General features: G+C 42.9%; 1 pseudogene across 1 annotated transcript; it reads right to left on the reverse strand.

The window, feature by feature from the left end:
* Positions 1 to 10,797: 10,797 nt before the first annotated feature.
* On the reverse strand, positions 10,798 to 21,391 carry LOC311135377 (tripartite motif-containing protein 16-like; annotated as a pseudogene). The gene is made up of 7 exons: positions 20,802 to 21,391; positions 19,952 to 20,047; positions 19,616 to 19,845; positions 19,355 to 19,500; positions 19,122 to 19,181; positions 11,873 to 12,027; positions 10,798 to 11,501 (listed from the first exon to the last, which is right to left on the reverse strand). The product of its transcript is annotated as a tripartite motif-containing protein 16-like (transcript).
* Between the last annotated feature and the right edge of the window lie 3,400 nt (positions 21,392 to 24,791).

A 24,791-nucleotide genomic window follows, 5' to 3' on the forward strand; every position in this document is an offset into this window, starting at 1 on the left:
TTACATAAAAAAATGTAAGTTAAGAAACTTAAATAGCTGAATTTAGCAGTACTACCTTTATATGAGTACTACAAATGCATTTTATTTTAAGGGAAACCTTAAATTTAACACCCCACTAAGCCACACTTCCAATAATTTCCCAGTGAGCCTTGCCTTTTCGACTGAATTGTTGAGTTACCACCCATGACTGTATTTCTTAGTGACAGAGAGATGGTTGCTCATATTCAGTCCTTAGGCCATTACCAAGTGAGTTCCTAGGCAAATATTACCATTATAACTGAACCATTACATACAGTACCAGTCAAAAGTTAGGACACACCTACTCACTCCAGGGTTTTTCTTTATTTTTACAATTATTTTACATTGCAGAATATTAGTGAAAACATCAAAACTATGGAATCATGTAGTAACCCAAAAAGTGTTAAACAAATCAAAATATATTTTAAATGTGAGATTCTTCAAAGTAGCCACCCTTTGCCTTGATGACAGCTTTGCACACTCTTGGTATTATCTCAACCAGCTTCATGAGGTAGTCACCTGTAATGAATTTCAATTAACAGGTGTGCCTTGTTAAAAGTTAATTTGTGGAATTTCTTTCCTTCTTAATGCGTTTGAGCCAATCAGTTGTGTTGTGACAAGGTAGGGTTGGTATACAGAAGATAGCCCTATTTGGTAAAAGACCAAGTCCGTATTATGGCAAGAACAGCTCAAATAAGCAAAGAGAAACGACTGTCCATCATTACTTTAACACATGAAGGTCAGTCAATCCGGAAAATGGCACAACGGCCACTGGCCGCAAAAGGTATGGATTCTTTTAGGGTGCATTACGACCACAAAGGGGATGCCGCCGTGAAATTCGAGGCATTATCAAATGCTTGTCAAAACTTTTAAAGTTTTTTCAAGTGCAGTCGCAAAAACCATCAAGCGCTATGATGAAACTGGCTCTCATGAGGACCACCACAGGAAAGGAAGACCCAGAGTTACCTCTGCTGCAGAGGATAAGTTCATTAGAGTTCCCAGCCTCAGAAATTGTAGCCCAAATAAATGCTTCACCAAGTTCAAGTAACAGACACATCTCAACATCAACTGTTCAGAGGAGACTGCATGAATCAGGCCGTGGTCGAATTGCTTCAAAGAAACCACTACTAAAGGACAAGAAACATGAGCAATGGACATTAGACCTGTGAAAATCTGTCCTTTGGTCTGATGAGTCCAGATTTGAGATTTTTGGTTCCAACCGCCGTGTCTTTGTGAGACGCAGAGTAGGTGAATGGATGATCTCCGCATTTGTGGTTCCCACCGTGAAGCATTGAGGAGGAGGTGTGATGGTGTGGGGGTGCTTTGCTGGTGACACTGTCAGTGATTTATTTAGAATTCAAGGCTCATTTAACCAGCATGGCTACCACAGCATTCTGCAGCGATACGTCATCCCATCTGGTCTGTGCTTAGTGGGATTATCATTTGTTTTTCAACAGGACAATGACCCAGCACACCTCCAGGCTGTGTAAGGGCTATTTGACCAAGAAGGAGAGAGATGGAGTGCTGCATCAGATGACCTGGCCTCCACAATCACCCAACCTCAACCCAATTGAGACGGTTTGGGATGAGTTGGACCGCAGAGTGAGGGAAAAGCAGCCAACAACTGCTCAGCATATGTGGGAACTCGTTCAAGACTGTTGGAAAAGCATTCCAGGTGAAGCTGGTTGAGAGAATGCCAAGAGTGTGCAAAGCTGTCATCAAGGCAAAGGGTGGCTATTTGAAGAATCTAAAATATAACATATATTTTGATTTGTTTTAACTTTTTTGGTTACTACATGATTCCATATGTGTTATTTCATAGTTTTGATGTCTTCAGTATTATTCTACAATGTAGAAAATAGTAAAAATAAAGAAAAATCCTTGAATGAGTAGGTGTGTCCAAACTTGTGACTGGTACTGTATTATCATATGACCTTATACAGTGGCCTGAAACTCATAGTTTTTACCATCCACTTTAGGCCTTCAAGTGGGGTTGTAAACTAAATGCAAATCACAATATGCTGGCGTGCAAAGTGATGTGTAATTCCTATTGGAATCTTGCCAGCGTTAGGCTATCCAAGAATGTACATTTATACACTGCTCAAAAAAATAAAGGGAACACTTAAACAACACAATGTAACTCCAAGTCAATCACACTTCTGTGAAATCAAACTGTCCACTTAGGAAGCAACACTGATTGACAATACATTTCACATGCTGTTGTGCAAATGGAATAGACAACAGGTGGAAATTATAGGCAATTAGCAAGACACCCCCAATAAAGGACTGGTTTTGCAGGTGGTGACCACAGACCACTTCTCAGTTCCTATGCTTCCTGGCTGATGTTTTGGTCACTTTTGAATGCTGGCGGTGCTTTCACTCTAGTGGTAGCATGAGACGGAGTCTACAACCCACACAAGTGGCTCAGGTAGTGCAGCTCATCCAGGATGGCACATCAATGCGAGCTGTGGAAAGAAGGTTTGCTGTGTCTGTCAGCGTAGTGTCCAGAGCATGGAGACGCTACCAGGAGACAGGCCAGTACATCAGGAGATGTGGAGGAGGCCATAGGAGGGCAACAACCCAGCAGCAGGATTGCTACCTCCGCCTTTGTGCAAGGAGGAGCAGGAGGAGCACTGCCAGAGCCCTGCAAAATGACCTCCAGCAGGCCACAAATGTGCATGTGTCTGCTCAAACGGTCAGAAACAGACTCCATGAGGGTGGTATGAGGGCCCGACGTCCACAGGTGGGGGTTGTGCTTACAGCCCAACACCGTGCAGGACGTTTGGCATTTGCCAGAGAACACCAAGATTGGCAAATTCCCCACTGGCGCCCTGTGCTCTTCACAGATGAAAGCAGATTCACACTGAGTACACGTGACAGACGTGACAGAGTCTGGAGACGCCATGGAGAACGTTCTGCTGCCTGCAACATCCTCCAGCATGACCGGTTTGGCGGTGGGTCAGTCATGGTGTGGGGTGACATTTCATTGGGGGGCCGCACAGCCCTCCATGTGCTCGCCAGAGGTAGCCTGACTGCCATTAGGTACCGAGATGAGCTCCTCAGACCCCTTGTGAGACCATATGCTGGTGCGGTTGGCCCTGGGTTCCTCCTAATGCAATACAATGCTAGACCTCATGTGGCTGGAGTGTGTCAGCAGTTCCTGCAAGAGGAAGGCTTTGATGCTATGGACTGGCCCGCCCGTTCCCCAGACCTGAATCCAATTGAGCACATCTGGGACATCATGTCTCGCTCCATCCACCAACGCCACGTTGCACCACAGACTGTCCAGGAGTTGGCGGATGCTTTAGTCCAGGTCTGGGAGGAGATCCCTCAGGAGACCATCCGCCACCTCATCAGGAGCATGCCCAGGCGTTGTAGGGAGGTCATACAGGCACGTGGAGGCCACACACACTACTGAGCCTCATTTTAACTTGTTTTAAGGACATTACATCAAAGTTGGATCAGCCTTTAGTGTGGTTTTCCACTTTAATTATGAGGGTGACTCCAAATCCAGACCTCCATGGGTTGATAAATTTGATTTCCATTGACAATTTTTGTGTGATTTTGTTGTCAGCACATTCAACTATGTAAAGAAAAAAGTATTTCATAAGATTATTTCATTCATTCAGATCTAGGATGTGTTGTTTAAGTGTTCCCTTTATTTTTTTGAGCAGTGTATTTACCTGCATTCATAATAACTGCCAGGGGTAAGAACAGTGTGAGGAAACGACCTAAACCGTTTAAACTGGAACAACCATTTCAGTAACGGGTGCAGAAATTCAATGGTTGGATTAATTTAAAAAACATATATTTATCTTTGTGTAGCATAACATTTAATCAATCAATCACTCACTCAATGTACATGCAAAAAAACAGATATTAAAAGCGATTCCCAAAAATCAACCTGCAGTAGAGCATGCTGGGAAAAAAGTTCATTTGGTGTCATATTATTTTTTTTTTATTGTTGGTGTGATTTAGTTTTGAGTCAGAACCACATAAACATTTTAAGTAATCATGACTTTTCATTGACTTTTAGTACAACTTACTAAAAATATTTGAGTTAAAAATGCCTTAGGGTTTACAGTGTAGTCAAGCACACAGTCTGTTTTGATCTTTCCCTCTCCCGTCAGATGGTCCACCTTCCCTGTGGCTCTCTCTTGTCCTGTAGCTTCAAGGCATAGCAATTGGTCTCCTCCACTAGTTCCCATTAGCTCTTCTGTCAGAAACTAGTTCCCATTAGCTCTTCTGTCAGAAACCTCTTGAAACCTTCTGCCTCAGAGGGAAATGGCAAGGGGCTTTGCACTCCAGACTGGGATTCATCAAAGCCAACAGGAGGGGTGAACTGGCTGGTGACCTTCCAGCTACCTCAGACCTCCTGTATTTCACCCGCTGTTGGTCTGCCTCCCATGTCTTCATAGGAACCTGGGACTTTGTTGGTGGGCAAGGGGACCTCATACTCAGGGTTCTCAATGGCCATGAGGTTGGTGGGCAGCTCCTCACTGTCAGAATCTGATTCCTCACTTTCATAGTGCACCCCCCTATCCACATTGACGGGACCACAGTGGAGAAGGTGGAAAGCTTCAAGTTCCTTGGCGTACACATCACCGACAAACTGAAATGGTCCACCCACGCAGACAGTGTGGTGAAGAAGGCACAACAGAGCCTCTTCAACCTCAGGAGGCTGAAGAAATTTGGCTTGGCACCTAAAACCCTCACAAACTTTTACAGATGCACAATTGAGAGCATCCTGTCGGGCTGTATCACCGCCTGGTACGGCAAATGCACCGCCCACAACCGCAGGGCTCTCCAGAGGGTGGTGCGGTCTGCCGAACGCATTACCGGGGGCAAACTACCCGCCCTCCAAGACACATACAGCACCCGATGTCACAGGAAGGCCAAAAAGATCCTCAAGGACATCAACCACCCGAGCCACTGCCTGTTCACCCCGCTATCATCCAGAAGGCGTTAAGCTAAGGGTTAAGCTTAGCTACAATGCTACAGTTGTCAACAACTGTTGTCACCAACACGATCATTAGATAGAGCTGTTGTAGGCCTAAGTACTCCATCTAGCCACAACAGTAGAAACATAAAAAAAGAATACATCTGTGTCGATAGATCATCAGTATCATAACACCGGCACGCGCCACTTGTATCAATAAATCACTATCAGAAAATGGTTTGTAATCATTTATTTATTTTTATTCATGTTTTCAAGTATTGGTGACAAATCATGCATTCCCATTCTTGCATAGATAATGGACACATGATGTATGTAAAATACTTTTTTGAAGGTTGTACTGATTATGATGAGCTAATGCTACGCTAATTGCCAGCTATGTGTGGAGCCATGTTTGTTGACATCATTCAATGCATTTTGGGTGTCACGTAAACGTCTGTCAGACCACTTGTTTTTCGAGTAAACATCCGGAAGTGAATGACGGGAAGTGAATGATGGTAGACGACACACCCCCTTCGCCTTCAGCACGCATACTGCAAACAGACCCAACTCGTCTTGTTACCTCGTATTATCTTTGGTTGACGTGGAAAAACAAACATGGTGGCGTTATTTCAATCACTGGTGAGCTCACCCGTCATGTGATAAATCGTAAATAGTAATTGCTATTAGCTAATTCATATTATGGTTTCTGTCAGCCAAGAGTTAGCATATGACCGCTTGTGTTAGCTCACTCTTTCCTCAGTTAGGCTAGGACTAATGTAGCCTATATTTTCAGATTTGGATAGATTGAGAATTGTGTCATGCTGTTGCTACTTCAATGTCTGAACATCTGCATCCACAAATAAACAGCTCACGTTGTGGACATAAGTTGTAAAGACTATGTTTGTACAAACTGTTTATGTAAAAAAAAAAACAGTGTGGCTAGCGCAAATGCTAACTGTTATGTAAATTGTAACTTGACACCCTAATGAAGTGTTCTAATCACACCGGTTTGAGCATACACTGCAGGGACCACTGTAGAATGATCACACCCACTGCTCTAGAGGAGATCTGCATGGAGGAATGGGCCAAAATACCAGCAACAGTGTGTGAAAACCTTGTGAAGACTTACAGAAAACGTTTGACCTGTGTCATTGCCAACAAAGGGTATATAACAAAGTATTGAGAAACTTTTGTTATTGACCAAATACTTATTTTCCACCATAATTCATTAAAAATCCTACAATGTGATTTTCTGGATTTTTTTCCTCATTTTGTCTGTCATAGTTGACGTGTACCTATGATGAAAATTACAGGCCTCTCTCATCTTTTTAAGTGGGAGAACTTGCACAATTGGTGGCTGACTAAATACATTTTTTCCCAACTGTAAGTCTATTACTGTTGCCGCTTGCTACAGACCCCCCTCAGCCCACAGCTGTGCCCTGGACACCATATGTAAATGGATTGTCTCCCATCTATCCTCAGAGTTCGTATTGCTTGGTGACCTAAACGGGGATATGCTTAACACCCCGGCCATCCTACAATCTAAACTAGATGCCCTCAATCTCACACAAATTATCAAGGAACCTACCAGGTACAACCCTAAATCCGTAAACATGGGCACCCTCATAGATATCATCCTGACCAATTTACCCTCTAAATACACTTCCGCTGTCTTCAACCAGGATCTCAGCGATCACTGCCTCATTGCCTGCGTCTGTAATGGGTCCGCGGTCAAACGACCACCCCTCATCACTGTCAAACGCTCCCTAAAACAGCCTTTCTAATTGACCTGGTCCGGGTATCCTGGATGGATATTGACCTCATTCCATCAGTAGAGGATGCCTGGTTGTTCTTTAAAAGTGCTTTCCTCTCCATCTTAAATAAGCATGCCCCATTCAAGAAATTCTGAACTAAGAACAGATATAGCCCCTGGTTCACCCCAGACTTGACTGCCCTTGACCAGCACAAAAACATCCTGTGGCGTACTGCATTAGCATCGAACAGCCCCCGCGATATGCAACTTTTCAGGGCAGTCAGGAACCAATATACACAATCAGTTAGGAAAGCAAAGGCTAGCTTTTTCAAACAGAAATTTGCATCCTGTAGCAATAACTCCAAAAAGTTTTGGGACACTGTAAAGTCCATGGAGAATAAAAGAACCTCCTCCCAGCTGCCCACTGCACTGAGGCTAGGAAACACTATCACCACCGATAAATCTACGATAATCGAGAATTTCAATAAGCATTTTGCTATGGCTGGCCATGCTTTCCACCTGGCTACCCCTACCCCGGCCACCAGCTCAGCCTCTGAAGCTGGAGACTCTTATCTCCCTCACTAACTTTAAGCATCAGTTGTCAGAGCAGTTTACCGATCACTGCACCTGTACACAGCCCATCTGTAATTAGCCCACCCAACTACCTCATCCCCATATTGTTATTTATTTTGCTCATTTGCACCCCAGTATCTCTATTTGCACATCTATCACTCCAGTGTTAATACTAATTGTAATTATTTTGCACTATGGCCTATTTATTGCCTTACCTCCATAACTTGCTACATTTGCACACACTGTATATATATTTTCAATTGTGTTATTGACTGTATGTTTTGTTTTAACCCATGTGTAACTCTGTGTTGTTGTTGTTTTTATCGCACTGCTTTGCTTTATCTTGGCCAGGTCGCAGTTGTAAATGAGAACTTGTTCTCAACTGGCTTACCTGGTTAAATAAAGGTGAAATAAATAAAATAAAATAAAAAAGGCTGGCTACCTGCCACCCATACTCTTTGTATTCAGGATAAAAAGTGATTTTCTTTGCAGTATTACTTTAGTGCCTTATTGCAAACAGGATCCATGTTTTGGAATATTTTTATTCTATACAGGCTTCCTTCTTTTCACTCTGTCATTTATGTTAGTATTGTGGAGTAACTACAATGTTGTTGATCCATCCTCAGTTATCTCCTGTCACAGCCATTAAACTCTGAAACTGATTTAAAATCACCATTGGCCTTATGGTGAAATCTCTGAGCAGTTTCCTTCCTCTCCGGCAACTGAGTTAGGAAGGACACCTGTATCTTAGTAGTAACTTCGTGTAATCCAAAGTGTAATTAATAACTGCATCATGCTCAAAGGGATATTCAATGTCTGTTTGTTTTTTATCCATCTACCAATAGGTGCTCTTCTTTGCGAACCATTGAAAAACCTCCCTGGTCTTTGTGGTTGAATCTGTACTTGAAATTCACTGCTTGACTGAGGGACCTTACAGATAATTGTATGTGTGGGGTACGGCGATGGGGTAGTTAAACAGTATTATTGCATACAGAGTGAGCCCATGCAACTTATTATGTGACTTGTTATGCACATTTTTACTCCTGAACTTATTTAGACTTGCCATAACAAATGGGTTGAATACTTATTGACATTTCAGCTTTTCAATATGTATTTTTTTACATTTCTTAAAACATAATTCCACTTTGACATTATGGGGTATTGTGTGTAGAGCAGTGATACAAAATATCAATGTAATCCTTTTTAAATTCAGGCTGTTACACAACAAAATGTGGAAAAAGTCAAGGCGTGAGAATACTTTCTGAAGACACTGTATCTTTACCGTTTGTGAGTGGGGGTTGGAGACATGTTTATTTCGACATTATTTAAATAAAGGTTAAATAAAATTAAAATAAGTTACAAAGAAAAACTTTTATAAACAATGTCATGTTGCACTGAGCCTTACTGTTGGAAAACCACATCAGTGTCCAACCTTCAGCTGTCTCAGATGCACCTCCCCCGATTTCACTCCTTGCCTTTCGTCTATAGTCGGTTGCTTTCGCCTTACCACTCAAAGGAGCCCATGGTGAAAGTTGATGGGAGATTGTGGGGGGTACCTTAAAATGAGCTGGTTGGATAGAGAGTAATGCCATGCTAATTTATTAAATTATGCCCATATGTATATGCAAATTAGTTGCTATTTTCAAACGTTATCATTCTATCAATGTATTAACAGAACATATAAAATGGCCATATGTGGTTTAAAAACGTTGGCATGTATCATTTTAAAGGATACATTTTTTTTATATTTGACATTCAATTGAATACCTGAAGTCCCACCAAAATGTCTGAATTCCATTGATTTTCTGTCTCTCATTATACAATTGTTTATTTGCTATAATACAGTCAATATTTGATGGATTTTTTTAAATAAAAAATTGTTGAGGATCTTACTCCATTATGCACCTGTTACATTCATCAGACCTGTATTTTGGACCTTTTATCCATTTTGACGACCGTTGCTAATGTTGATAGGGGTCTGTCTGCATTATGGTGATTCAGTTCTATGGCCAATGAAAGCACTGTTCTCCTGTCCAACTTCAGGTAACTTCTACCCAAACACACTGCATGAAGGGAATCTGGAGCGTTTTTTCTTCTTCTTCTTGGCCACATTAATGGCCAGAAATACTCTGGTGGATATCTTACAGGTACAATATGAGAACCTCTCTTCAGCAGTCTAATAGTCAAATTTGAGAGTTCCTTTGACCCCATGTACCATCTATTTTAAACGGGTATCAATCTAGTCATTGCAAACGAGATGAGGAGGAGAGGAAGCCATTAGAGTTCTTTCAATCTTGGCATTCAAGATTTTCAGTGATACAAATTTGAGAATTTCCTTGACGTGACCTGGAAAAAGTATCAATATAGTCTGTGTTGATGAAACAGATGACAGTATTGAGACAGATGCACGCTAAGAGTCTTTCCTCCCCCATGTGCCCCAGGTACCTAGACCTGAGTGTGGTGCAGTGTAGAGGAGTAGGAAGCAGCCTTCTGGCAGAGAAACTCCTGCAGTACAAGACCTGCCTGTGATTCTACGACACCATGGAACACTCCCTCACAACCGCCTCCATAGAAACGGTCTTTGTGGAATTTCTACACTTCCTTTGTGCCCTGTAGCGCTGGCGTTACACTTGTATTATTTATGTGTGTTATTTCCATTGAGTTGGTTTATACCCTAAGTTTAGATGCTCATAGATTTGTTTGTGTGTACACAACCCTTTATGTTCCAACTGAAATATGTGTGTGTATTATGTGCCATCTATTTGTCAAAATGTATATACCGTTACTGTAAATAGCTTATGAGTTGTGTCAAGTCAACAATAAAGCCTTTCCAATGCCTTAATTATGTATTTTATTTTGACGTCATATTCTACAGGAATTAACTCATAAAAGTGAACTATTTTCAGTACATTCATGTTGCGTTGTTATTATGGATAAATAGTGATTGCTGTGTCTAGTTTTGCTCTGCCAGTGATGGAGACAACATTGATTGAAAAATAAACATTTACTGATATAAGCCGAACTCATCTTTAGTCTCGGGCTCAGGGGCAATTTAGACCTGTAAAAAAAAAAAACTTTAGTAACGGGGGTACATTAACATATTTCCAAGGGTGCTAATGATGGCGCCTTCCACCATTAGTGAGATTGTTGTTTCAGTTAGGAGTATGATTTATGGGCACTTGTATGAGGAGCATTCTATAAAGCTACAGTGTAGTAACGGATCATCACATTGGAAAACAAATAATCTGGGTAGAAACAAAGCCTTGGTTCTATGAACTAGTTGGACAGTAACAGAAGAGTTTCCTTCTCCTGTTTGTGCTGAGGTGTAGTAGTGGTTCTGTGATGTCAGGCACAAAGGTACCAGGTCTGGCCAGAAGAGGGTGGAAGTGATGTCACTGGACAGAATAGAGACAGACAACTCCCAACAAATCATTGTCTCACGTTTAATGAACTAACATAGTAGAATAGTGCATAGTATACATACATGCCATGATTACAATATGATAAGGCAGAGTTACGGTTTGTTTTGGCAGTAAAGTACAAGGTGACCAGTACGGTACCCTACTTACATCGCAAAGTCTAAACACATTGGTTGGCATTGAATATGTTGTACAGCAGTTGAACTTATTGTTTGCTGTACATTGGGAGAATGATTGATGTCAATCAGCAAGGTTTTTTCAAAGTTTTCAAAAAATATTTTTAAAAAGTACAAAAATAACCGCCCCACTTTACAATGTGTTCCTAATACTTTTCTATGTGCACAGTTCTTCCATAGGCAAGTACAGTGTAATCTAGGTTCATATTTTACACAGTACATATTAAGTTAGTTACTACTCAAAATGGTGTCAGTATCCTCACAGATGAACCAACCCCAAACCCAGGGTAAAGGGGCTGAGTGAATGTGGTCTTGACTCTGTGAAGGAGGGTCATGGTGTCTGAGACGGTCACGCTGTAAAAGGACAGAATTCCTGCCTCGTGGTCCAGGTACACTCCAACTCTGGAGTCTGAGCAGATGGCAGGGATATAAGTCTCTTTACCATTATGGTGGAAACAGCATCTAGATGCAGAGCAGTACAACCTCCAGGACTTGGCATTAGCTCCAAACCAACACTCATAATCACTTCCTCTCCTGCTGATCCCTTTATATGAGACAGCTACAGCTACATCAACCTCCACCCCGGTCCACTCTACCTCCCAGTAGCAGGCTCCAGACACTCTCTAGAAACCCTTGTCGTATCGAGTGAGTGGTGGCAATTATTGCTGATAAACAAAGGAGTCTGCTCATACTGAATCCCTGATCATAAGTTTATTCAGATCACAAGCTTCCAGCATAAGTGACAGGTGACATGACACCCGGAGAGCGACGCCTCAGAATGGCTGCTCGTTCTGCCCTCTCCTTCGTTTTCCCCCCTATTTATAAACAATGATGCTCCCTCTTCTGGCCAATCACCAGTCTCTCCTGTCCACAACACACTTCCTGTCTGTTGTATGCGGCGTTACACTAAAAACATTCCCTCTTGATACTAACATAAACAACATTCCATTTCTTCATAAAAACATTTAACAAAGACATAATCTTAATACACTACACCCTCTCTACACAACACCTGTTTCCAGTGGCTAAATCTATGTTCATGGTTGGGATAGGGCTGGATCTTATGACTCCTGGTCACCTTTCTGTTCCTCTCAGACAGACACAGGAGTTGATTTGCTGTGTTGGGATCCATTGTCAGCGGGCAGCAGTCTAGGATGAGGACAAAATAGTGTAAAAACAAAAAGACCCTGTGCCTTTAAGGCTATTTTATTGACAAGCCAGTCAACCAATCTCTGCTCCCATATGTTTGCCAATCACCTTCTTGGCGCTCTTCCCTTGGGCGTTAGGTGAGTTTTTTTTTTTTTTAAGAGCTGGAAATGGGCATACAGTAGAAGAGATGGCCTAGGCCTAGTCAAGTTGATAAGTGCATCCACTAAACTGTGAGTAGGCCTAGTGTTTGAATAATGTTTGCTATGCTAACATATTCATGCTACTGTTTGGTTTTCACCTTCATGCATGCCGCTCTTGCTATTAAATATGGACCATACATCCTGGTGTTTTCTCTTGCAACAGCAGTGACAGTGGTTTGTTTGGTGTTTGTACCGCTAGCACGCTAATATGCTAACATGTGCATGCTCATTTGTACAAAAGTAATGGTGTTGCCATATTAATGTAGAGAGCTACATTTACCCAAGCTTTATAGTTGTACTTACCAAATATTATTTGATGCATTTGGTTAGCTTCTGAATGTGGTCCATCCATCATATTATGTTTGCTAAGTGATATAAGTCAGTACCAATTATGTATATAAACCCTAGATTGGTAACACTATGTATTGGCCAATGAGAGGCTTTGAAGCGACCTGTCGGCCATACTGGCACTCCTCAGAAGAAGCAGTCATCCATAGGCACGAATAGAATCCTATAGTATTTCAGTTAATGTTTCAAGGACAAAATTACATGTATTCAAGTATTTTTTGTTTGTTTTGTAGTGGGGATAGCAACATTAGTACTTTCTAACAATTATACTTTAAGGAAACAGTGCCCCGCCTCAGGCTGACGCATGAGCTGAACTGGCATCAATTAGAGGCTGGTAATAATCAAGCCTACCTTATTGGCGGTCTATTTAAGCTGACCGGGTCAGCTCACTCATCCTGCTGCCGCTTGCTGCTACTGCTACTATGTGCTGGCTTCTTACTCCCACCACCACCCCAGCCTCCACCTGTTAGGTTCTGTGTTCCTGCCGGGGGGATTGGTATAGCTTACCGTGCTCACTGCCTGTAGGCTATTTTATATTGATGCTTTGCTTGGGCAGTGAGATATCCTGAAGGAACAGAGCTTATATCACCAATACTTGCATTATTCATTGCGCTATTCATTGCTTAATAAACGGTTAAACATATTTCTACATTATGTTTTCTTTCTGAACTATAGTTTTAACTATGCTTTGTGGAAAGTAAAACAATTTCTGGGGGAACAAATGGTTGCTTTGGAGGTGACTACAACTATTTGAATAAAGATCTGAGAAAGCAACTACTTTTTCAAAATATTTGAATACAGATCTCAGGAAGTGACTACTTTTCTGAAACTATTGGATTGGCTGCCTTCAACTAATGGCAGGGCTGTATCTGGAACTGCATGTTGAAGATGGAAATATAATGAATAGAGCACACACACAATCTCCTATACTATTCCAAGATATGTATCTGTTGGTCACAGATACTCTACCTTTACAAAAAAAAGGTAGGGGCGTGGATCAGAAAACCAGTCAGTACCTGATGTGACCACCATTTGCCTCATGCAGCATGACATCTCCTTCACATAGAGGCTGTTAATTGTGGCCTGTGGAATGTTGTCCCACTCCTCTTCAATGGCAGTGTGAAGTTGCTGGATATTGGCGGAAAATGGAACATGCTGTCGTACACGTCGATCCAGAGCATCCCAAACGTGCTCAATGGGCGACATGTCTGGTGAGTATGCAGGCCATGGAAGAACTGGGACATTTTCAGCTCCCAGGAATTGAGTACAGATTCTTGCGACAAGGGGCCATGCATTATCATGCTGAAACATGAGGTGATGGCAGTGGATGAATGGCACGACAATGGGCCTCAGGATCTCGTCACAGTATCTCTGTGCATACAAATAGCTGTCGATAAAATGCAATTTTGTTTGTTGTCCGTAGCTTATGCCTGCCCATACCATAACCCCACCGCCACCATGGGGCACTCTGTTCACAACGTTGACATCAGCAAACCGCTCGCCCACACAATGCCATACAAGTGGTCTGCGGTTGTGAGGACGGTTGGATGTACTACCAAATTCTCTAAAATGATGTTAGAGGCGGCTTATAGTAGAGAAATTAACATTCAATTATCTGGCAAAAGCTCTGGTAGACATTCCTGCAGTCAGCATGACAATTGAACACTCCCTCAAAAGTTGGGACATTTGTGGCTTTGTGTTGTGTGACAAAACTGCACATTTTAAAGTGGCCTTTTATTGTCCCCAGCACAAGGTGCACCTGGGTAATGATCATGCTGTTTAATCAGCTTCTTGGTATGCCACACCTGGAAGGATTATCTTGGCAAAGGAGAAATTATCATCTCACTAAGAGGGATGCAAAAAATGTGCGCACAACATTTTAGAGAAATAAGCTTTTTGTGCGAATGGAACATTTCTGGAACATTTTATTTCAGCTCATGAAACATGGGACCACACTTTACATATTGCACTTATATTTTTATATATATACACTGCTCAAAAAAATAAAGGGAACACTTAAACAACACAATGTAACTCCAAGTCAATCACACTTCTGTGAAATCAAACTGTCCACTTAGGAAGCAACACTGATTGACAATACATTTCACATGCTGTTGTGCAAATGGAATAGACAACAGGTGGAAATTATAGGCAATTAGCAAGACACCCCCAATAAAGAAGTGGTTCTGAACTTCTCAGTTCCTATGCTTCCTGGCTGATGTTTTGGTCACTTTTGAATGCTGGCGGTGCTTTCACTCTAGTGGTAGCATGAGACGGAGTCTACAACCCACACAAGTGGCTCAGGTAGTGCAGCTCATCCAGGATGGCACATCAATGCGAGCTGTGGCAAGAAGGTTTGCTGTGTCTGTCAGCGTAGTGTCCAGAGCATGGAGGCGCTACTAGGAGACAGGCCAGTACATCAGGAGACGTGGAGGAGGCCGTAGGAGGGCAACAACCCAGCAGCAGGACCGCTACTTCCGCCTTTGTGCAAGGAGGAGCAGGAGGAGCACTGCCAGAGCCCTGCAAAATGACCTCAAGCAGGCCACAAATGTGCATGTGTCAGCTCAAACGGTCAGAAACAGACTCCATGAGGGTGGTATGAGGGCCCGACGTCCACAGGTGGGGGTTGTGCTTACAGCCCAACACCGTGCAGGACGTTTGGCATTTGCCAGAGAACACCAAGATTGGCAAATTCGCCACTGGCACCCTGTACTCTTCACAGATGAAAGCAGGTTCACACTGAGCACGTGACAGACGTGACAGAGTCTGGAGACGCCGTGGAGAATGTTCTGCTGCCTGCAACATCCTCCAGCATGACCGGTTTGGCGGTGGGTCAGTCATGATGTGGGGTGGCATTTCTTTGGGGGGCCATGTGCTCGCCAGAGGTAGCCTGACTGCCATTAGGTACCGAGATGAGATCCTCAGACCCCTTGTGAAACCATATGCTGGTGCGGTTGGCCCTGGGTTCCTCCTAATGCAAGACAATGCTAGACCTCATGTGGCTGGAGTGTGTCAGCAGTTCCTGCAAGAGGAAGGCATTGATGCTATGGACTGGCCCGCCCGTTCCCCAGACCTGAATCCAATTGAGCACATCTGGGACATCATGTCTCGCTCCATCCACCAACGCCACGTTGCACCACAGACTGTCCAGGAGTTGGCGGATGCTTTAGTCCAGGTCTGGGAGGAGATCCCTCAGGAGACCATCCGCCACCTCATCAGGAGCATGCCCAGGCGTTGTAGGGAGGTCATACAGGCACGTGGAGGCCACACACACTACTGAGCCTCATTTTGACTTGTTTTAAGGACATTACATCAAAGTTGGATCAGCCTGTAGTGTGGTTTTCCACTTTAATTTTGAGGGTGACTCCAAATCCAGACCTCCATGGGTTGATACATTTGATTTCCATTGATAATTTTTGTGTGATTTTGTTGTCAGCACATTCAACTATGTAAAGAAAAAGTATTTAAAAATATTATTTCATTCATTCAGATCTAGGATGTGTTGTTTAAGTGTTCCCTTTATTTTTTTGAGCAGTGTATATATATATATGTATATATATATATATATATACAGTGGGGAAAAGATTATTTAGTCAGCCACCAATTGTGCAAGTTCTCCCACTTAAAAAGATGAGAGAGGCCTGTAATTTTCATCATAGGTACACGTCAACTATGACAGACAAATTGAGGAAAAAAAATCCAGAAAATCACATTGTAGGATTTTTTATGAATTTATTTGCAAATTATGGTGGGAAATAAGTATTTGGTCACCTACAAACAAGCAATATTTCTGGCTCTCACAGACCTGTAACTTCTTCTTTCAGAGGCTCCTCTGTCCTCCACTCGTTACCTGTATTAATGGCACCTCTTTGAACTTGTTATCAGTATAAAATACACCTGTCCACAACCTCAAACAGTCACACTCCAAACTTCACAATGGCCAAGACCAAAGAGCTGTCAAAGGACACAAAAACAAAATTGTAGACCTGCACCAGGCTGGGAAGACTGAATCTGCAATAGGTAAGCAGCTTGGTTTGAAGAAATCAACTGTGGGAGTAATTATTAGGAAATGGAAGACATACAAGACCACTGATAATCTCCCTCGATCTGGGGCTCCACGCAAGATCTCACCCCGTGGGGTCAAAATGATCACAAGAACGGTGAGCAAAAATCCCAGAACCACACGGGGGACCTAGTGAATGACCTGCAGAGAGCTGGGACCAAAGTAACAAAGCCAACCATCAGTAACACACTACGCCGCCAGGGACTCAAATCCTGCAGTGCGAGACGTGTCCCCCTGCTTAAGCCAGTACATGTCCAGGCCCGTCTGAAGTGCATTTGGATGATCCAGAAGAGGATTGGGAGAATGTCATATGGTCAAATGAAACCAAAATATAACTTTTTGGTAAAAACTCAACTCGTCATGTTTGGAGGACAAAGAATGTTGAGTTGCATCCAAAGAACACCATACCTACTGTGAAGCATGGGGTTGGAAACATCATGCTTTGGGGCTGTTTTTCTGCAAAGGGACCAGGACGACTGATCCGTGTAAAGGAAAGAATGAATGGGGCCATGTATCGTGAGATTTTGAGTGAAACCCTCCTTCCATCAGCAAGGGCATTGAAGATGAAACGTGGCTGGGTCTTTCAGCATGACAATGATCCCAAACACACCGCCCGGGCAACGAAGGAGTGGCTTCGTAAGAAGCATTTCAAGGTCCTGGAGTGGCCTAGCCAGTCTCCAGATCTCAACCCCATAGAAAATCTTTGGAGGGAGTTGAAAGTCTGTGTTGGCCAGCGACAGCCCCAAAACATCACTGCTCTAGAGGAGATCTGCATGGAGGAATGGGCCAAAATACCAGCAACAGTGTGTGAAAACCTTGTGAAGACTTACAGAAAACGTTTGACCTGTGTCATTGCCAACAAAGGGTATATAACAAAGTATTGAGAAACTTTTGTTATTGACCAAATACTTATTTTCCACCATCATATGCCAATAAATTCATTAAAAATCCTACAATGTGATTTTCTGGATTTTTTTTCCTCATTTTGTCTGTCATAGTTGACGTGTACCTATGATGAAAATTACAGGCCTCTCTCATCTTTTTAAGTGGGAGAACTTGCACAATTGGTGGCTGACTAAATACTTTTTTTCCCCACTGTATATATACAGTACCAGTCAAAAGTTTGGACACACATACTCATTCAAGGATTTCTATTTATTTTTACTATTTTCTACATTGTAGAATAATAGTGAAGACATCAAAACTATGAAATAACACATATGGAATCATGTAGTAACCAACAAAGTGTTAAACAAATCAAAATATATTTTGTATTTGAGATTCTTCAAATAGCCACCCTTTGCCTTAATGACAGCTCTGCACACTCTTGGCATTCTCTCAACCAGCTTCACCTGGAATGCTTTTCCAACAGTTTTGAAGGAGTTCCCACATATGCTGAGCACTTGTTGGCTGCTTTTCCTTCACTCTGCCGTCTGACTCATCCCAAACCATCTCAATAGGGTTGAGGTCGGGGGATTGTGGAGGCCAGGTCATCTGATGCAGCACTCCATCGCTCTCTTTCTTGGTAGAATAGCCCTTACACAGCCTGGAGGTGTGTTGGGTCATTGTCCTGTTGAAAAACAAATGATAGTCCCACTAAGCCATAACCAGATGGGATGGCGTATCACTGCAGAATGCTGTGGTAGCCATGCTGGTTAAGTGTGCGTTGAATTCTAAATAAAGCACAGACAGTGTCACCAGCAAAGCACCCCCTCACCATAACACCTCCTCCTCCATGCTTTACGGTGGGAACTACACATGCAGAGATCATCCGTTCACCCACACCGCGTCTCACAAAGACACAGCGGTTGGAACCAAAAATCTCCAATTTGGACTCCAGACCAAATTACTCCAGACCTAATGTCCATTGCTTGTGTTTCTTGGCCCAAGCAAGTCTCTTATTATTATTGGTGTCCTATAGTAGTGGTTTCTTTGCAGCAATTCGACCATGAAGGCCTGATTCACATAGTCTCCTCTGAACAGTTGATGTTGAGATGTGTCTGTTACTTGAACTCTGTGAAACATTTATTTGGGCTGCAATTTCTGAGGCTGGTAACTCTAATGAACTTATCTTCTGCAGCAGAGGTAACTCTGGGTCTTCCATTGCTGTGGCGGTCCTCAAGAGAGCCAGTTTCATCATAGCACTTGATGGTTTTTGCGACTGCACTTGAAGAAACTTTCAAAGTTCTTGAAATGTTCCGTATTGACTGACCTTCATGTCTTAAAGTAATGATGGACTGCCATTTCTCTTTGCTTATTTGAGCTGTTCTTGCCATAATATGGACTTTTACCAAATAGGGCTATCTTCTGTATACCTCCCTACCTTGTCACAACACAACTGATTGGCTCAAATGCATTAAGAAGGAAAGAAATTCCACAAATTAACTTTTAAGAAGGCACACCTGACCGCTCAGAATGGTTCCAGCTAGCTGTTTTTTGCAAAGTGAGTGAACATGCATTGTGTGTGTGTGTGCTTTACTCACATTCTAAGAACTCCTCTCTGGTCTTGGGCTCAGAAGGGTGAACGTTTGGAACTTTAGCCACTATAGACAGAGGCTATACAACAAGTCTCAGGAGGGCAACATCACTCAGCGATGCTAACCTAGCCATCAACAGTCCAAATACCACAAATCATACTGCATGCATCTCTACAGAAGGCATAATAGTAAACATACAAAAGATCTCTTATGAGCTTGAAATAGGCCTTCTACCAAACCTTTCCTGGATATTCTGTCAATCCCCCTTGCAGATGTCTTGTAGTCGCGCTTTCAGTTCTGCAACAAATTTCTTCACATCCTTAAACGTGACAACGATGCTGGGTATGGCCTCAGATCCAAGAGGGACACAGAGAGACTGGAAACGCTACGACAGAGAAAAAATATGGTTATTTTATTTCATCACATTTCACTTGTGAAAGAGTTCTAGAGCTTGTCATTGAAAAGTAATTTGTGAATGACATTTAAGTTACAGGTGTCTCCTGAAGGAAATGGATGTGATCTTCTGTGTGTGAGAGCTGCTTTAGCTCAGCATCTCTCCTCCTCAGTTCAGCGACCTCCTGCTCCAGTCGCTTCAGTAGCCTTTTAGCGCGACTCACGCCTTCTCTTGGGCCCTGATCAGCACACTCACCTCAGAGCGCCTTTTCTCAATGGAGTGGATGAGCTCAGTCAAGGTCCTCTCACTGTCGAGCAATTCCGCTTGTGCAGAGCGCTGTTAGGACACAGAGAGGAGGGGATCCATTTCAACCACTCTATTCACTTAGCTCTCATCAGGACCCCAGACTACCTGAATGTAATTAAATGGTCCCAACACTCACCTTCAGAGAGTCCACAGCCTGTCTCAGCTCCTGCATCTCCTTCTCTCTCTCCTGGATTCTCTGCTGGGATTTCAGATGATTTCCCCCCAACTGCTTCTGCAGAGAATATTATCATACGCATAAAACACCCAGTAAACAAAATGTTGAAAAAGCGTTTTAGTCTGACGTTGAAGCCACCTACACTTTCAGTTCTGAAGGAACCGGTTCAAGGAACAGATCCTCAAACCGGAAAAGAATGTCATTTTTCAAGGAACCGAACCGGGAATTAATGTGATCTCTAGTGTTCCGGAACAGAACCGTTATTTTCAAATCTTGAGAGCCGGATAATGTTATTTTTTGTTTCTAATGTCTACTATATAATGATGTAATTCAGAAGTTATGATGCTAGTAATAGCAAAAGCGCATTCATGTCATGTCATGATGTTCAGCGCTTCAAGCCAAGCCCCCTCCATTTCCACGCCTCTCTGGCTCTCTCCCCGCCCTTGGAATTTCAGTTGCATCTCCCTCCAAAACGTATCTGACTAATCAAGCATGCAACCAATAGCTTAACAGTCTGAAACCTATTGTCAGCTCAAATGGGTTGGGCTTTGTACTGATGGGCTGACCCCTTTTCAAATTGAACCTCATCATTCTGTTTTGTATGAAGAACCAGATATCAACCAATCAGATGAAACATGTTAAACAGATTATGTAAACAAAATTAAAACTTTAGATAAAATGTGGCAATATAAAGACTGTTTTTGCTAGTTAACAAACTACGTGTCGCTCTTCTTACACCTATTCTCACTCACTGGTCTGGATGCCAGGCTAAAATAGATGTATTGTGTGATTTGACTGTTCTCATCTTGACCTGTTTCTCAGTCCTTTCTTCTGCAGCTGAGACTGTATCATGGCCTTTATGATCATCCATCACACATAGCAGACAGATACACTGCTGATCAGTACGGCAGTAAACCTCCAGCAGTTTGTCATGGCGAGGGCAAATCTTCTCCTGTAGCCCAGTGGCATCAATCAACTTGTGTTTTTTCCCTTGGTTGAGGTCATTGTGAAGTTTTAGGTGAGTCTCACAGTAAGAGGCAAGACACACCAGACAGGACTTGACAGCTTTGAGGTTTCTCCCAGCGCAGATGTCACACCCCACCCACATCTAAAGGTCCTGCAAAACAGTAATCAGGAGGAGCAGCTTGGAGTCCTGTCTTCTTCAGTTTCTCCACCAATTCAGTCAGTAGAGTGATTTTCCTCATAACAGGTATTGGGGTGAAGGTCTGCCTGCACTGGGGGACAGCTGTAGACACCTTTCTGATCATCCTCATCCCAGCTTTCTTTAATACAACCCATACAGTAGCTGTGTCCACAGGCAGTAGTCACTGGATCTTTCAGTAGATCCAGACAGATTGAACAGGTAATCAATTCCTTATCTTCTAAAATAGCTTCTGCCATGGTGAAACACACCCTATCAGACTGAGCCGCAGAGTCACAGAGATACATTGTTTCCCGGTTTAACGGTTTGTTCTGAGCAGTAGGAGTGGCTTCCACTGAAATCGAAACTTGGCTTTTTCACTGGTTCTGTGTGTGAACCATAAGATCAGACAGTGTCTGGCCAGCAGAGGGCATCAGAATCACTTTATTAGCCAAGTACAGTACATTTACACATACAGTTGAAGTCAGAAGTTTACATACACCTTAGCCAAATACATTTAAACTCTGTTTTTCACAATTCCTGACATTTAATCCTAGTAAAAATTCCCTGTCTTAGGTCAGTTAGGATCACCACTTTATTTTAAGAATGTGAAATGTCAGAATAATAGTAGAGAGAATTATTTATTTCAGCTTTTATTTCATTCATCACATTCCCAGTGGGTCAGAAGTTTACATACAGTCAAATAGTATTTGGTAGCATTGCCTTTAAATTGTTTAACTTGGGTCAAACGTTTCAGGTAGCCTTCCACATGCTTCCCACAATAAGCTGGGTGAATTTTGGCCCATTCCTCCTGACAGAGCTGGTGTAACTGAGTCAGGTTTGTAGGCCTCCTTGCTCGCACACGCTTTTTCAGTTCTGCCCACAAATGTTCTATAGGATTGAGGTCAGGGCTTTGTAATGGCCACTCCAATACCTTGACTTTGTTGTCCTTAAGCCATTATGCCACAACTTTGGAAGTATGCTTGGGGTCATTCTCCATTTGGAAGACCCATTTGCGACCAAGCTTTAACTTCCTGACTGATGTCTTGAGATGTTGCTTCAATATATCCACATCATTTTCCTTCCTCATGATGCCATCTATTTTGTGAAGTGCACCAGTCCCTCCTGCAGCAAAGCACCCCCACAGCATGATGCTGCCACCCCCGTGCTTCACCGTTGGGATGGTGTTTTTCGGCTTGCAAGCCTCCCCCTTTTTCCTCCAAACATAACAATGGTCATTATGGCCAAACAGTTCTATTTTTGTTTCATCAGACCAGAGGACATTTCTCCAAAAAGTACGATCTTTGTCCCCATGTGCAGTTGCAAACCGTAGTCTGGCTTTTTTATGGCGGTTTTGGAGCAGTGGCTTCTTCCTTGCTGAACGGCCTTTCAGGTTACGTCGATATAGGACTCATTTTACTGTGGATATAGATACTTTTGTACCTGTTTCCTCCAGCATCTTCACATGGTCCTTTGCTGTTATTCTGGGATTGATTTGCACTTTTCGCACCAAAGTACGTTAATCTCTAGGAGACAGAACGTGTCTCCTTCCTGAGCGGTATAACGGCTGCGTGGTCCCATGCTATTGTTTGTACAGTTGAACGTGGTACCTTCATGCGTTTGGAAATTGCTCCCAAGGATGAACCAGACTTGTGGAGGTCTACAATCTTTTTTCTGAGGTCTTGGCTGATTGCTTTTGATTTTCCCATGATGTCAAGCAAAGAGGCACTGACCTCCAATTGACTCAAATGATGTCAATTAGCCTATCAGAAGCTTCTAAAGCCATGCATCATTTTCTGGAATTTTCCAAGCTGCTTAAATGCACAGTCAACTTACGTATGTAAACTTCTGACCCACTGGAATTGTGATACAGTGAATTATAAGTGAAATAATACAACCAGAGATAATCGTCTTCTCAGAATGATCACCTGTGGCTGCTAATCTAACCCTTTTCAATGTGGCAAGGGAGCATGTTTTAGTCTGTTTTGGCAGAGTGGCTGCGTGACCACTCTCTGGACACCTCTTCCCAATAGCTAAACCCCGTACTTTCTGTGCATGTGCTACGGAACGACGCTCAGCTAGTCTCGGAAATCCCATACCTACAGTGCATTCGGGAAGTATTCAGACCTCTTCACTTTTTCCACATTTTGTTACGTTACAGCCTTATTGTAAAACTGATTAAATAAAAATCCTCATCAATCTACACACAATAACCCATAATGACAATGTGAAAACAGGTTTTTAGAAATCTTTGCAAATGTATTAAAAATAAAAAACTTAAATACCTTATTTACATACAGTGGGGAGAACAAGTATTTGATACACTGCCGATTTTGCAGGTTTTCCTACTTACAAAGCATGTAGAGGTCTGTAATTTTTATCATAGGTACACTTCAACTGTGAGAGACGGAATCTAAAACAAAAATCCAGAAAACCACATTGTATGATTTTTAAGTAATTAATTTGCATTTTATTGCATTTCATAAGTATTTGATCACCTACCAACCAGTAAGAATTCCGGCTCTCACAGACCTGTTAGTTTTTCTTTAAGAAGCCCTCCTGTTCTCCACTCATTACCTGTATTAACTGCACCTGTTTGAACTCGTTACCTGTATAAAAGACACCTGTCTACACACTCAATCAAACAGACTCCAACCTCTCCACAATGGCCAAGACCAGAGAGCTGTGTAAGGACATCAGGGATAAAATTGTAGACTTGCACAAGGCTGGGATTGGCTACAGGACAATAGGCAAGCAGCTTGGTGAGAAGGCAACAACTGTTGGCGCAATTATTAGAAAATGGAAGAAGTTCAAAATGACGGTCAATCACCCTCGGTCTGGGGCTCCATGCAAGATTTCACCTCGTGGGGCATCAATGATCATGAGGAAGGTGAGGGATCAGCCCAGAACTACACGGCAGGATCTGGTCAATGACCTGAAGAGAGCTGGAACAACAGTCTCAAAGAAAACCATTAGTAACACACTACGCCGTCATGGATTAAATTTCTGCAGCGCACGCAAGGTCCCCCTGCTCAAGCCAGCGCATGTCCAGGCCCGTCTGAAGTTTGCCAATGACCATCTGGATGATTCAGAGGACGAATGGGAGAAGGTCATGTGGTCTGATGAGACAAAAATATAGCTTTTTGGTCTAAACTCCACTTGCCGTGTTTGGAAGAAGAAGAAGGATGAGTACAACCCCAAGAACACCATCCCAACCGTGAAGCATGGAGGTGGAAACATCATTCTTTGGGGATGCTTTTCTGCAAAGGGGACAGGACGACTGCACCGTATTGAGGGGAGGATGGATGGGGCCATGTATTGCGAGATCTTGGCCAACAACCTCCTTCCCTCAGTAAGAGTATTGAAGATGGGTCGTGGCTGGGTCTTCCAGCATGACAACGACCCGAAACACACAGCCAGGGCAACTAAGGAGTGGCTCCGTAAGAAGCATCTCAAGGTCCTGGAGTGGCCTAGCCAGTCTCCAGACCTGAACCCAATAGAAAATCTTTGGAGGGAGCTGAAAGTCCGTATTGCTCAGCGACAGCCCCGAAACCTGAAGGATCTGGAGAAGGTCTGTATGGAGGAGTGGGCCAAAATCCCTGCTGCAGTGTGTGCAAACCTGGTCAAGACCTACAGGAAACGTATGATCTCTGTAATTGC

The sequence above is a fragment of the Coregonus lavaretus genome, assembly GCF_964263955.1.
Source record: "Coregonus lavaretus genome assembly, chromosome: 9".
In the NCBI taxonomy this organism is placed as follows: Eukaryota; Metazoa; Chordata; class Actinopteri; order Salmoniformes; family Salmonidae; genus Coregonus; species Coregonus lavaretus.